Raw genomic sequence first — 14,139 nt, 5'->3', positions numbered from 1 at the left:
ACATTAATTTGCATCAATCTCAATAATGAACCTAATGCATGTCTTTATTTCATCTGTTTATATTATTGTTTACTTTTTGAGCCTTTTTCTGTTAAAAATGCCCGCCAATTTGGACCTACACTTCTATCCGCTTCGCCTTCAACCCCATTCAGGCAGATCTACTCAGAATAACACTACTTTGCCTTATTTTACTGTTTGGATATCTCGCTGAGTTCAAGTAAAATCAAGTATTCAGCTGAAAACACAAAAATGATAATAAATTATGCTTTCTTTCCTGGAAGAATGTTGTTGCGATAGACCCTGCATGAAAACACCAGGGAATCTGTATTTAAGTGACCTTAATATTATGCGTAAACCTAAGTGTGCATTTGTAGGCGGACTGTGTCGAAATGGGTCTATAGCTCTGCCTGAACTGTCGTCCAATTGGTTTACAAGTCCGGCTGAAGTGGCAGGCCATCAAAAACTGTACAGTGTGACTGATTCGGAGACGGCCCTCAACACTCGCCCCAGTCGTGTCGAGAGGATCGGTGTCTTTGCAGGTTAGTACGCCGTTATTTTCAATTAAATCTATTGTTAAAATGATTTCTTTGATATCCTGGCACACTTTTGTCACCAAAATTAGGAAATTTGTGTGTTTACATTGACTGCAGCTCTGAAACCAAACTTTGTGGCGATAACTTTGCCGGTTGTGCCCGACAATGTGATGCCGGTGTGGTGAATTAACCATTTGCAGCAAATAAAGCGAGAAAGACTATTGAAAGCTTACTCTAATTGTATCTAACTTACATTAGTTGGCACCGTAATGGGCAAATGCCGCACAAAAAACCTTTTTTGTTTTCTCAGATACACGGAATTGAGCACCCGGGCCAGACTGACACTTTCCGGAGCCTGCCCTAGACGGAACTCGAGCCGAGGAATCATAGGTCCAGGTGTGACAAAAGACTTAAAGCTCATGTCTGACGATGACTTTTTTTAGTCAGGAAGCCAAGTGTGTTGTTTTTCCATGCAAGCGAGCCCTTTTGTTGGGTCAAATGACATCAGCATTGCTGCTTCTACATGGATTTTACCTAAATGTGCAAAAAAAATATAAAAAGTTTGTTCGAATCCAGTTCAAAACCTGCTTTGATGCACAAATATTGCCATTGATGATTTTTTTCACTTATTAAGCCATATGTAAGATAAGCTTTGCCTATTAGAATCGAAAGACATGCCTTGTATGGAGTCTAAGTGCTGCATGTATGATGTAACCGAGTTTGGCTTTTCTACCTTAATTCTTGACGCGAAACGCTGTTACGCATGGCGCTTTTAACGGCAACTTTTATGAATTAATCTGTGTGTCATTGGTACCGGAACTTTGTGATCTTTCTCAAAACAGATTATACCTGTGGGAAAAGTGCCTTTAATTTAAATTTGAAGGGGTTGGGTTCTCTAAAGGTCACATAACCCCAAACCGGAACTCCTGTTTTTAGGGTTACATGCAGTCAGTTTGATACTTAGCACACATTGTTGAGTGCATGCTGCCTAGGATTTGTAAAATACATTGCAAATGGTTGGTTTTTGGTATCAACTTGAAGGTATATTTGTAAGCAATAAGAAAATAAGCCATTTTTGTGCTCTACTTTTTGTGTTGATGGTTCCCGGCTTCGAAAGTAGGTCATACTATTTGAGCCCAAAATGGTTGTCTGCACAGCTGTCAAAACCGGTTTGCCTATTCTAAGGTAAATATTTTGAGTTTGCGCGTATAGAATTTAATGACATGCATTTTTTTTCAAAAGATTATGCATTAATCTTTCCAATGATGTATGATGATATAGTGGTATGCGCTTGATCATGGTAAAAATTGATATCGAACTTCAACTATTTTATATGTAATATAGAAGGAAATTAATTGCGCATGCGTAACCTTAAGCACATCCGACCAAGTTAGTCGTCTGCCAGAATTTTGACATTTGACCATCAAAAACTCTCTGTATTGCAAAACATAACTGCCAGATGTCATTTTGACCCAAATAAGGGCTGTTTGCAATTGGGCTGTTGCACTTGGGGTCATAAGGGGGGTAAATGCTGGAAAATCACACCGAAACCTGTTCCGGAGACATATTCTAAGACTACTTAAACACCCGGTATTGTTTTTCAGTGCCATTTTGACATTAATTTGCATCAATCTCAATAATGAACCTAATGCATGTCTTTATTTCATCTGTATTTATTATTATTGTTTACTTTTTGAGCCTTTTTCTGTTAAAAATGCCCGCCAATTTTGGACCTACACTTCTATCCGCCTTCGCCTTCAACCCATTCAGGCAGATCTACTCAGAATAACACTACTTTGCCTTATTTTACCTGTTTGGATATCTCGCTGAGTTCAAGTAAAATCAAGTATTCAGCTGAAAACACAAAAATGATAATAATATTATGCTTTCTTTCCTGGAAGAATGTTGTTGCGATAGACCCTGCATGAAAAACACCAGGGAATCTGTATTTAAGTGGACCTTAATATTATGCGTAAACCTAAGTGTGCATTTGTAGGCGGGTGTCGAAATGGGTCTATAGCTCTGCCTGAACTGTCGTCCAATTGGTTTACAAGTCCCGGCTGAAGTGGCAGGCCATCAAAAACTGTACAGTGTGACTGATTCGGAGACGGCCCTCAACACTCGCCCAGTCGTGTCGAGAGGATCGGTGTCTTTGCAGGTTAGTACGCCGTTATTTTCAATTAAATCTATTGTAAAATGATTTCTTTGATATCCTGGCACACTTTTGTCACCAAAATTAGGAAATTTGTGTGTTTTACATTGACTGCAGCTCTGAAACCAAACTTTGTGGCGATAACTTTGCCGGTGTGCCCGACAATGTGATGCCGGTGTGGTGAATTAACCATTTGCAGCAAATAAAGCGAGAAAGACTATTGAAAGCTTACTCTAATTGTATCTAACTTACATTAGTTGGCACCGTAATGGGCAAATGCGCACAAAAAACCTTTTTTGTTTTCTCAGATTACACGGAATTGAGCACCCGGGCCAGACTGACACTTTCCGGAGCCTGCCCTAGACGGAACTCGAGCCGAGGAATCATAGGTCCAGGTGTGACAAAAGACTTAAAGCTCATGTCTGACGATGACTTTTTTTAGTCAGGAAGCCAAGTGTGTTGTTTTTCCATGCAAGCGAGCCCTTTTGTTGGGTCAAATGACATCAGCATTGCTGCTTCTACATGGATTTTACCTAAAATGTGCAAAAAAAAATATAAAAAGTTTGTTCGAATCCAGTTCAAAACCTGCTTTGATGCACAAATATTGCCATTGATGATTTTTTTCACTTATTAAGCCATATGTAAGATAAGCTTTGCCTATTAGAATCGAAAGACATGCCTTGTATGGAGTCTAAGTGCTGCATGTATGATGTAACCGAGTTTGGCTTTTCTACCTTAATTCTTGACGCGAAACGCTGTTACGCATGGCGCTTTTCAACGGCAACTTTTATGAATTAATCTGTGTGTCATTGTACCGGAACTTTGTGATCTTTCTCAAAACAGATTATACCTGTGGGAAAAGTGCCTTTAATTTAAATTTGAAGGGGTTGGGTTCTCTTAAAGGTCACATAACCCCAAACCGGAACTCCTGTTTTTAGGGTTACATGCAGTCAGTTTGATACTTAGCACACATTGTTGAGTGCATGCTGCCTAGGATTTGTAAAATACATTGCAAATGGTTGGTTTTGGTATCAACTTGAAGGTATATTTGTAAGCAATAAGAAAATAAGCCATTTTTGTGCTCTACTTTTTGTGTTGATGGTTCCCGGCTTCGAAAGTAGGTCATACTATTTGAGCCCAAAATGGTTGTCTGCACAGCTGTCAAAACCGGTTTGCCTATTCTAAGGTAAATATTTTGAGTTTGCGCGTATAGAATTTAATGACATGCATTTTTTTCAAAAGATTATGCATTAATCTTTCCAATGATGTATGATGATATAGTGGGTATGGCGCTTGATCATGGTAAAAATTGATATCGAACTTCAACTATTTTATATGTAATATAGAAGGAAATTAATTGCGCATGCGTAACCTTTAAGCACATCCGACCAAGTTAGTCGTCTGCCAGAATTTTGACATTTGACCATCAAAAACTCTCTGTATTGCAAAACATAACTGCCAGATGTCATTTTGACCCAAATAAGGGCTGTTTGCAATTGGGCTGTTGCACTTGGGGTCATAAGGGGGGTAAATGCTGGAAAATCACACCGAAACCTGTTCCGGAGACATATTCTAAGACTACTTAAACACCCGGTATTGTTTTTCAGTGCCATTTTGACATTAATTTGCATCAATCTCAATAATGAACCTAATGCATGTCTTATTTCATCTGTATTTATTATTATTGTTTACTTTTTGAGCCTTTTTCTGTTAAAAATGCCCGCCAATTTTGGACCTACACTTCTATCCGCCTTCGCCTTCAACCCATTCAGGCAGATCTACTCAGAATAACACTACTTTGCCTTATTTTACCTGTTTGGATATCTCGCTGAGTTCAAGTAAAATCAAGTATTCAGCTGAAAACACAAAAATGATAATAATATTATGCTTTCTTTCCTGGAAGAATGTTGTTGCGATAGACCCTGCATGAAAAACACCAGGGAATCTGTATTTAAGTGACCTTAATATTATGCGTAAACCTAAGTGTGCATTTGTAGGCGGTGTCGAAATGGGTCTATAGCTCTGCCTGAACTGTCGTCCAATTGGTTTACAAGTCCGGCTGAAGTGGCAGGCCATCAAAAACTGTACAGTGTGACTGATTCGGAGACGGCCCTCAACACTCGCCCAGTCGTGTCGAGAGGATCGGTGTCTTTGCAGGTTAGTACGCCGTTATTTTCAATTAAATCTATTGTAAAATGATTTCTTTGATATCCTGGCACACTTTTGTCACCAAAATTAGGAAATTTGTGTGTTTTACATTGACTGCAGCTCTGAAACCAAACTTTGTGGCGATAACTTTGCCGGTGTGCCCGACAATGTGATGCCGGTGTGGTGAATTAACCATTTGCAGCAAATAAAGCGAGAAAGACTATTGAAAGCTTACTCTAATTGTATCTAACTTACATTAGTTGGCACCGTAATGGGCAAATGCGCACAAAAAACCTTTTTTGTTTTCTCAGATTACACGGAATTGAGCACCCGGGCCAGACTGACACTTTCCGGAGCCTGCCCTAGACGGAACTCGAGCCGAGGAATCATAGGTCCAGGTGTGACAAAAGACTTAAAGCTCATGTCTGACGATGACTTTTTTTAGTCAGGAAGCCAAGTGTGTTGTTTTTCCATGCAAGCGAGCCCTTTTGTTGGGTCAAATGACATCAGCATTGCTGCTTCTACATGGATTTTACCTAAAATGTGCAAAAAAAATATAAAAAGTTTGTTCGAATCCAGTTCAAAACCTGCTTTGATGCACAAATATTGCCATTGATGATTTTTTTTCACTTATTAAGCCATATGTAAGATAAGCTTTGCCTATTAGAATCGAAAGACATGCCTTGTATGGAGTCTAAGTGCTGCATGTATGATGTAACCGAGTTTGGCTTTTCTACCTTAATTCTTGACGCGAAACGCTGTTACGCATGGCGCTTTCAACGGCAACTTTTATGAATTAATCTGTGTGTCATTGTACCGGAACTTTGTGATCTTTCTCAAAACAGATTATACCTGTGGGAAAAGTGCCTTTAATTTAAATTTGAAGGGGTTGGGTTCTCTTAAAGGTCACATAACCCCAAACCGGAACTCCTGTTTTTAGGGTTACATGCAGTCAGTTTGATACTTAGCACACATTGTTGAGTGCATGCTGCCTAGGATTTGTAAAATACATTGCAAATGGTTGGTTTTGGTATCAACTTGAAGGTATATTTGTAAGCAATAAGAAAATAAGCCATTTTTGTGCTCTACTTTTTGTGTTGATGGTTCCCGGCTTCGAAAGTAGGTCATACTATTTGAGCCCAAAATGGTTGTCTGCACAGCTGTCAAAACCGGTTTGCCTATTCTAAGGTAAATATTTTGAGTTTGCGCGTATAGAATTTAATGACATGCATTTTTTTCAAAAGATTATGCATTAATCTTTCCAATGATGTATGATGATATAGTGGGTATGCGCTTGATCATGGTAAAAATTGATATCGAACTTCAACTATTTTATATGTAATATAGAAGGAAATTAATTGCGCATGCGTAACCTTTAAGCACATCCGACCAAGTTAGTCGTCTGCCAGAATTTTGACATTTGACCATCAAAAACTCTCTGTATTGCAAAACATAACTGCCAGATGTCATTTTGACCCAAATAAGGGCTGTTTGCAATTGGGCTGTTGCACTTGGGGTCATAAGGGGGGTAAATGCTGGAAAATCACACCGAAACCTGTTCCGGAGACATATTCTAAGACTACTTAAACACCCGGTATTGTTTTTCAGTGCCATTTTGACATTAATTTGCATCAATCTCAATAATGAACCTAATGCATGTCTTTATTTCATCTGTATTTATTATTATTGTTTACTTTTTGAGCCTTTTTCTGTTAAAAATGCCCGCCAATTTTGGACCTACACTTCTATCCGCCTTCGCCTTCAACCCATTCAGGCAGATCTACTCAGAATAACACTACTTTGCCTTATTTTACCTGTTTGGATATCTCGCTGAGTTCAAGTAAAATCAAGTATTCAGCTGAAAACACAAAAATGATAATAATATTATGCTTTCTTTCCTGGAAGAATGTTGTTGCGATAGACCCTGCATGAAAAACACCAGGGAATCTGTATTTAAGTGACCTTAATATTATGCGTAAACCTAAGTGTGCATTTGTAGGCGGTGTCGAAATGGGTCTATAGCTCTGCCTGAACTGTCGTCCAATTGGTTTACAAGTCCGGCTGAAGTGGCAGGCCATCAAAAACTGTACAGTGTGACTGATTCGGAGACGGCCCTCAACACTCGCCCAGTCGTGTCGAGAGGATCGGTGTCTTTGCAGGTTAGTACGCCGTTATTTTCAATTAAATCTATTGTAAAATGATTTCTTTGATATCCTGGCACACTTTTGTCACCAAAATTAGGAAATTTGTGTGTTTTACATTGACTGCAGCTCTGAAACCAAACTTTGTGGCGATAACTTTGCCGGTGTGCCCGACAATGTGATGCCGGTGTGGTGAATTAACCATTTGCAGCAAATAAAGCGAGAAAGACTATTGAAAGCTTACTCTAATTGTATCTAACTTACATTAGTTGGCACCGTAATGGGCAAATGCGCACAAAAAACCTTTTTTGTTTTCTCAGATTACACGGAATTGAGCACCCGGGCCAGACTGACACTTTCCGGAGCCTGCCCTAGACGGAACTCGAGCCGAGGAATCATAGGTCCAGGTGTGACAAAAGACTTAAAGCTCATGTCTGACGATGACTTTTTTTAGTCAGGAAGCCAAGTGTGTTGTTTTTCCATGCAAGCGAGCCCTTTTGTTGGGTCAAATGACATCAGCATTGCTGCTTCTACATGGATTTTACCTAAAATGTGCAAAAAAAATATAAAAAGTTTGTTCGAATCCAGTTCAAAACCTGCTTTGATGCACAAATATTGCCATTGATGATTTTTTTCACTTATTAAGCCATATGTAAGATAAGCTTTGCCTATTAGAATCGAAAGACATGCCTTGTATGGAGTCTAAGTGCTGCATGTATGATGTAACCGAGTTTGGCTTTTCTACCTTAATTCTTGACGCGAAACGCTGTTACGCATGGCGCTTTCAACGGCAACTTTTATGAATTAATCTGTGTGTCATTGTACCGGAACTTTGTGATCTTTCTCAAAACAGATTATACCTGTGGGAAAAGTGCCTTTAATTTAAATTTGAAGGGGTTGGGTTCTCTTAAAGGTCACATAACCCCAAACCGGAACTCCTGTTTTTAGGGTTACATGCAGTCAGTTTGATACTTAGCACACATTGTTGAGTGCATGCTGCCTAGGATTTGTAAAATACATTGCAAATGGTTGGTTTTGGTATCAACTTGAAGGTATATTTGTAAGCAATAAGAAAATAAGCCATTTTTGTGCTCTACTTTTTGTGTTGATGGTTCCCGGCTTCGAAAGTAGGTCATACTATTTGAGCCCAAAATGGTTGTCTGCACAGCTGTCAAAACCGGTTTGCCTATTCTAAGGTAAATATTTTGAGTTTGCGCGTATAGAATTTAATGACATGCATTTTTTTCAAAAGATTATGCATTAATCTTTCCAATGATGTATGATGATATAGTGGGTATGCGCTTGATCATGGTAAAAATTGATATCGAACTTCAACTATTTTATATGTAATATAGAAGGAAATTAATTGCGCATGCGTAACCTTTAAGCACATCCGACCAAGTTAGTCGTCTGCCAGAATTTTGACATTTGACCATCAAAAACTCTCTGTATTGCAAAACATAACTGCCAGATGTCATTTTGACCCAAATAAGGGCTGTTTGCAATTGGGCTGTTGCACTTGGGGTCATAAGGGGGGTAAATGCTGGAAAATCACACCGAAACCTGTTCCGGAGACATATTCTAAGACTACTTAAACACCCGGTATTGTTTTTCAGTGCCATTTTGACATTAATTTGCATCAATCTCAATAATGAACCTAATGCATGTCTTTATTTCATCTGTATTTATTATTATTGTTTACTTTTTGAGCCTTTTTCTGTTAAAAATGCCCGCCAATTTTGGACCTACACTTCTATCCGCCTTCGCCTTCAACCCATTCAGGCAGATCTACTCAGAATAACACTACTTTGCCTTATTTTACCTGTTTGGATATCTCGCTGAGTTCAAGTAAAATCAAGTATTCAGCTGAAAACACAAAAATGATAATAATATTATGCTTTCTTTCCTGGAAGAATGTTGTTGCGATAGACCCTGCATGAAAAACACCAGGGAATCTGTATTTAAGTGACCTTAATATTATGCGTAAACCTAAGTGTGCATTTGTAGGCGGTGTCGAAATGGGTCTATAGCTCTGCCTGAACTGTCGTCCAATTGGTTTACAAGTCCGGCTGAAGTGGCAGGCCATCAAAAACTGTACAGTGTGACTGATTCGGAGACGGCCCTCAACACTCGCCCAGTCGTGTCGAGAGGATCGGTGTCTTTGCAGGTTAGTACGCCGTTATTTTCAATTAAATCTATTGTAAAATGATTTCTTTGATATCCTGGCACACTTTTGTCACCAAAATTAGGAAATTTGTGTGTTTTACATTGACTGCAGCTCTGAAACCAAACTTTGTGGCGATAACTTTGCCGGTGTGCCCGACAATGTGATGCCGGTGTGGGTGAATTAACCATTTGCAGCAAATAAAGCGAGAAAGACTATTGAAAGCTTACTCTAATTGTATCTAACTTACATTAGTTGGCACCGTAATGGGCAAATGCGCACAAAAAACCTTTTTTGTTTTCTCAGATTACACGGAATTGAGCACCCGGGCCAGACTGACACTTTCCGGAGCCTGCCCTAGACGGAACTCGAGCCGAGGAATCATAGGTCCAGGTGTGACAAAAGACTTAAAGCTCATGTCTGACGATGACTTTTTTTAGTCAGGAAGCCAAGTGTGTTGTTTTTCCATGCAAGCGAGCCCTTTTGTTGGGTCAAATGACATCAGCATTGCTGCTTCTACATGGATTTTACCTAAAATGTGCAAAAAAAATATAAAAAGTTTGTTCGAATCCAGTTCAAAACCTGCTTTGATGCACAAATATTGCCATTGATGATTTTTTTCACTTATTAAGCCATATGTAAGATAAGCTTTGCCTATTAGAATCGAAAGACATGCCTTGTATGGAGTCTAAGTGCTGCATGTATGATGTAACCGAGTTTGGCTTTTCTACCTTAATTCTTGACGCGAAACGCTGTTACGCATGGCGCTTTCAACGGCAACTTTTATGAATTAATCTGTGTGTCATTGTACCGGAACTTTGTGATCTTTCTCAAAACAGATTATACCTGTGGGAAAAGTGCCTTTAATTTAAATTTGAAGGGGTTGGGTTCTCTTAAAGGTCACATAACCCCAAACCGGAACTCCTGTTTTTAGGGTTACATGCAGTCAGTTTGATACTTAGCACACATTGTTGAGTGCATGCTGCCTAGGATTTGTAAAATACATTGCAAATGGTTGGTTTTGGTATCAACTTGAAGGTATATTTGTAAGCAATAAGAAAATAAGCCATTTTTGTGCTCTACTTTTTGTGTTGATGGTTCCCGGCTTCGAAAGTAGGTCATACTATTTGAGCCCAAAATGGTTGTCTGCACAGCTGTCAAAACCGGTTTGCCTATTCTAAGGTAAATATTTTGAGTTTGCGCGTATAGAATTTAATGACATGCATTTTTTTCAAAAGATTATGCATTAATCTTTCCAATGATGTATGATGATATAGTGGGTATGCGCTTGATCATGGTAAAAATTGATATCGAACTTCAACTATTTTATATGTAATATAGAAGGAAATTAATTGCGCATGCGTAACCTACACAGATCGTAGTCACAGCTATTGTAAACAACATGGCGGACATTTTAGGAAAAGACGCGAATAACAATAACAATAACAATGACTACTTCTATCAAGTTTATTACAGTTTCTTTTACAGTTTCTTGTCATACTATGATACCAATGTTTTCTGATTATTGAGTTTAATAAAGTTTGTAAAACTTGTTATTCTGCTGTTTTCTTCACAGATACATATTCTGTAAAATATCGCGGTACGTACCGCGATACAGTGTTGCCGTACCACGATATACCGCGGTACGCTCACGGCGTATCGTGACAGCCCTAATTACGGCTATACTCCCTGTCTGCAAGTGTTCAACATTGTGCCACATTTACGAATACACATCAACTACAATACAGAATATAATTAAGAACCAAATTACAATTAACAAATACAATTTTTTGTTATATATTTATATAATTGCATGTTTACATGCAAATCCCCCTTTTCCTGTTAGAGCTATTAAACCAGGCTTTTCTTTCCCTATTAATTAATGTTTGTTAATCTTTATATTTTCTCATCGCTAAGAGTTCTTTGTAAAACATATAACTCTAACAACAAATTCCCATCTATTCATAGATTTAATACATAGTGGCAATGTTAAACCACTTTGTGATCTGTAAAATCCTAGAATATTAATAATTTTTGCTTATTTCCAACACATTACACTTTCGTGTATTTCTTTTCTTTCATAGAAACATAAAATTAAAGAAATTCTATATTGATTTTAACATTTAAAAACACAGATCACAAAGTCTAAAGACTCCAACAAACCCATTGCAATATATACTGAACAGTGGGTCTAGTAATGATGATGCCACATACAACAGTATGTGTTTTTCATCATCATTACTTATAAAAATTGGGCTATTCTCCTCCTTCTCTCTCTTCTCAACACAAACAACATACATATAATAATAATAATAGCAATGATATTAATATAACATCTTCATAGTAGTTTAATAACAGATACCAATCATATTAGATTCAAATAGATTCAAGTTGTAATGGATGTTATTGTTCCTTCTTATTTCAGACATTTCCTAATGAAATTCTGCTTTGTTTACATTTTACAAGTGCAAAAGAGCAGACGCCATACAATATGATTGGTTGTCTCTTTCACGTCCGTGCAAAGAGCAGTTGCCATGTCAAGGTCGTTCTTTGTGTGAATTTTACACCTCAAAACGGATAAACCTACTTGCGTTTGCGCGGATGTAAAAGAGATAACCAATCAGAGCCAGGCTTTTAAATACTGTCAACCAATGAAAACGCCGCTTTCTAACAGCTTTAGGCAAGACATTGTCCATTAAGTTTATCGAGTTCTGCGTTTTTAACGCTTATTGAATAGAAAAGTACAGATATTTTTTAACCAATAGATTTTTATTGAAGCACCGCATCAACACTGCAATGTATTGTTGTATTATAAATGGTACAGCCCAGTAAAATCGGGCTAACCATATTATAGCCGTTTTCGGCTTTTTAACGTAGAGTTTTATGTAAAGCAGTGTGCTCGGGCAATGGTTTCTAACCGAAGTCCTGAGGGTAAACAACCCCATTAGTCGTAGTCGACAATAGAGGTTACAGTTTTCATTCAATCTTTATGAAATTTGGTCAGAATGTTTATCTTGATGAAATCTGGGTTGAGATTGTATTTGGGTCATCTGGGGTCAAAAACTAGGTCACTAGGTCAAATAATAGAAAAACCTTGTGTAGACAATAGAGGTCACAGTTTTCATCCAATCTTTATAAAATATGATCAGAATGTTTATCTTGGTGAAATCTGGGTTGGGATTGTATTTGGGTCATCTGAGGTCAAAAACTAGGTCACAAGGTCAAATAATAGAAAAACCTTGTGTAAACAATAGAGGTCATAGTTTTCATCTAATCTTTATGAAATTTGGTCAGAATGTTTATCTTGATGAAATCTTGGTTGGGATTGTATTTGGTTAGTCAGGTGAGTAAGAAATTTGGCCAATCAGCGCCATCGTTTTAAAAGTCTATCAACGAATGAAAACGCAGCTTTTTAACAGCGTTAGGCTCAGCCAGTGTAAAGCTAATTTTTAAACTACTAGATTTTTATTAAAGCACCGCACCAACACTGCAAAGTTTTATATTTGTATCAATGGTACAGCCCAGTTAAATCGGGCTGTCCATTTTATGGCCGTTTTCGACCTTTTAAATGCAGAGTTTTAATGTTTAGCAGTGTGCTCGGGCAATAGTTTTTAACCGAAGTCCCGAGGGTAAACAATCCCATTAGTCAGTCAGTTAGAGGTCATAGTTTTCATCAAATCTCTTACAAAGACAAACGTTTAAATATATCAAGACATTATTCGAAAACTACTTTTTCTTATTAAAAACGCACGAGACTCAAATGGGCTGAGTCCCTTACAAAAAATAATCTAAGTCTTGTAGTAAACATAACAGAAACCATTACATTATATAGTTCACTTAAAAGTAGCTATAAATATGCACTGGCGCCACCTCCTATTCTGAGCGCCACCTCCTTGGCATTGGCACCATCTCTTTTTGAAAAATGCAAATTTATCTATTATATCGGCCAGAAGCCGATGTTTTTGTGCACAGATTAACTTGTACATGTTACAAGCAATCGTTTTATGAAATGATCGATTTAATTGACTGGGAATTTGCTCGTCACACAGACATAAGACATCGATTTGTGTATACGAATTCTACCATGCCACAACTTATAAAGATCCTCATGTTTCCAAATTGGTTGTGATTGAATGTTTATGTGCATCTTTTAATGAATTGATAACCGCTGAATCGCACTACATTGGCCGATTAAAAAAAATAATGCGATATATGTTGAAACAACTTATAAAACCTAATCACCATGTAAAATTATCCGTTAAATTTTAAAACATCCGGGACTTGGCGCCACCTCGAAATAGCATTGGCTCATTTATTAATGCATCTTAAAAAAGAGCTGGCGCACGTGATAACCGGTCGTGGCTTGACTTCGCCTCGAATGGGACTATTATATTATTCAGTAAACGTTATTGAACGCATTATGTTGAGTGGTCATTAGTAGTACATGTAGTTGAAACTGGTTAAATGCGCTTATTTAATGTTTTACAAGGCTTGATAGAATGTGACTATTTTATTATTCATTAAACGTTATTGAACACATCCACATCGGTGTTGAGTGGTAAAAAGTCGTATTTGAAACAGGTTGAATTCACGTAATTAATGTTTTACAAGGCTTGAAAGACAATGCCCTGGCATGAATATGATTTCAAGGGAATAGGTAAAACAAACAGAAAATAAAAAGGCAAGCTGAAACCAATTGAATACAAGTCTTTAAAAATTTTAGTGTGAACGTTACATATACCCGACGCATTTGTTTATTTGTTCAACACATAAAGATGAGCTTAAAAGGGATTGATCATGTATCTTAGTCTGTTGTAACATTTTACAAAACCGAACATTGCATAATATCCTTCATTCGTCGTAGTGATTGAAACATTTAGATTAATGGACCGTGTTCTCAGTTCATGTTCAAAGATTGAGTTAAATGGCTATTTTTGATATATTTGAACAACGAAACAAAAAAAATCAAGAATAATTACAAGAACATAATTTAAAAAAGAA

The 14,139-nt window shown here is 37.6% G+C and overlaps 1 long non-coding RNA gene across 3 annotated transcripts; it reads left to right on the top strand.

Moving 5' to 3' along the window:
- The first annotated feature begins 504 nt into the window (after positions 1 to 504).
- Positions 505 to 10,504, top strand: LOC127856433 (uncharacterized). Of its 3 annotated transcripts, none has more exons than XR_008038028.1 (8): positions 505 to 539; positions 2,994 to 3,080; positions 4,683 to 4,842; positions 5,145 to 5,231; positions 6,833 to 6,992; positions 7,295 to 7,381; positions 8,982 to 9,141; positions 9,445 to 10,504. It is a non-coding gene; the product is annotated as an uncharacterized LOC127856433 (long non-coding RNA). The 3 variants fall into 3 exon arrangements; XR_008038027.1 differs by lacking the exon at positions 505 to 539 and adding an exon at positions 2,591 to 2,691; XR_008038029.1 differs by lacking the exons at positions 505 to 539; positions 2,994 to 3,080 and adding an exon at positions 844 to 929.
- The last annotated feature ends 3,635 nt before the right edge of the window (positions 10,505 to 14,139 follow it).

This window comes from Dreissena polymorpha, chromosome 13, assembly GCF_020536995.1.
Source record: "Dreissena polymorpha isolate Duluth1 chromosome 13, UMN_Dpol_1.0, whole genome shotgun sequence".
In the NCBI taxonomy this organism is placed as follows: Eukaryota; Metazoa; Mollusca; class Bivalvia; order Myida; family Dreissenidae; genus Dreissena; species Dreissena polymorpha.
The sequence above is the reverse complement of the archived record's forward strand: the minus strand, read 5'-3'. Positions and strand labels throughout refer to the sequence as shown.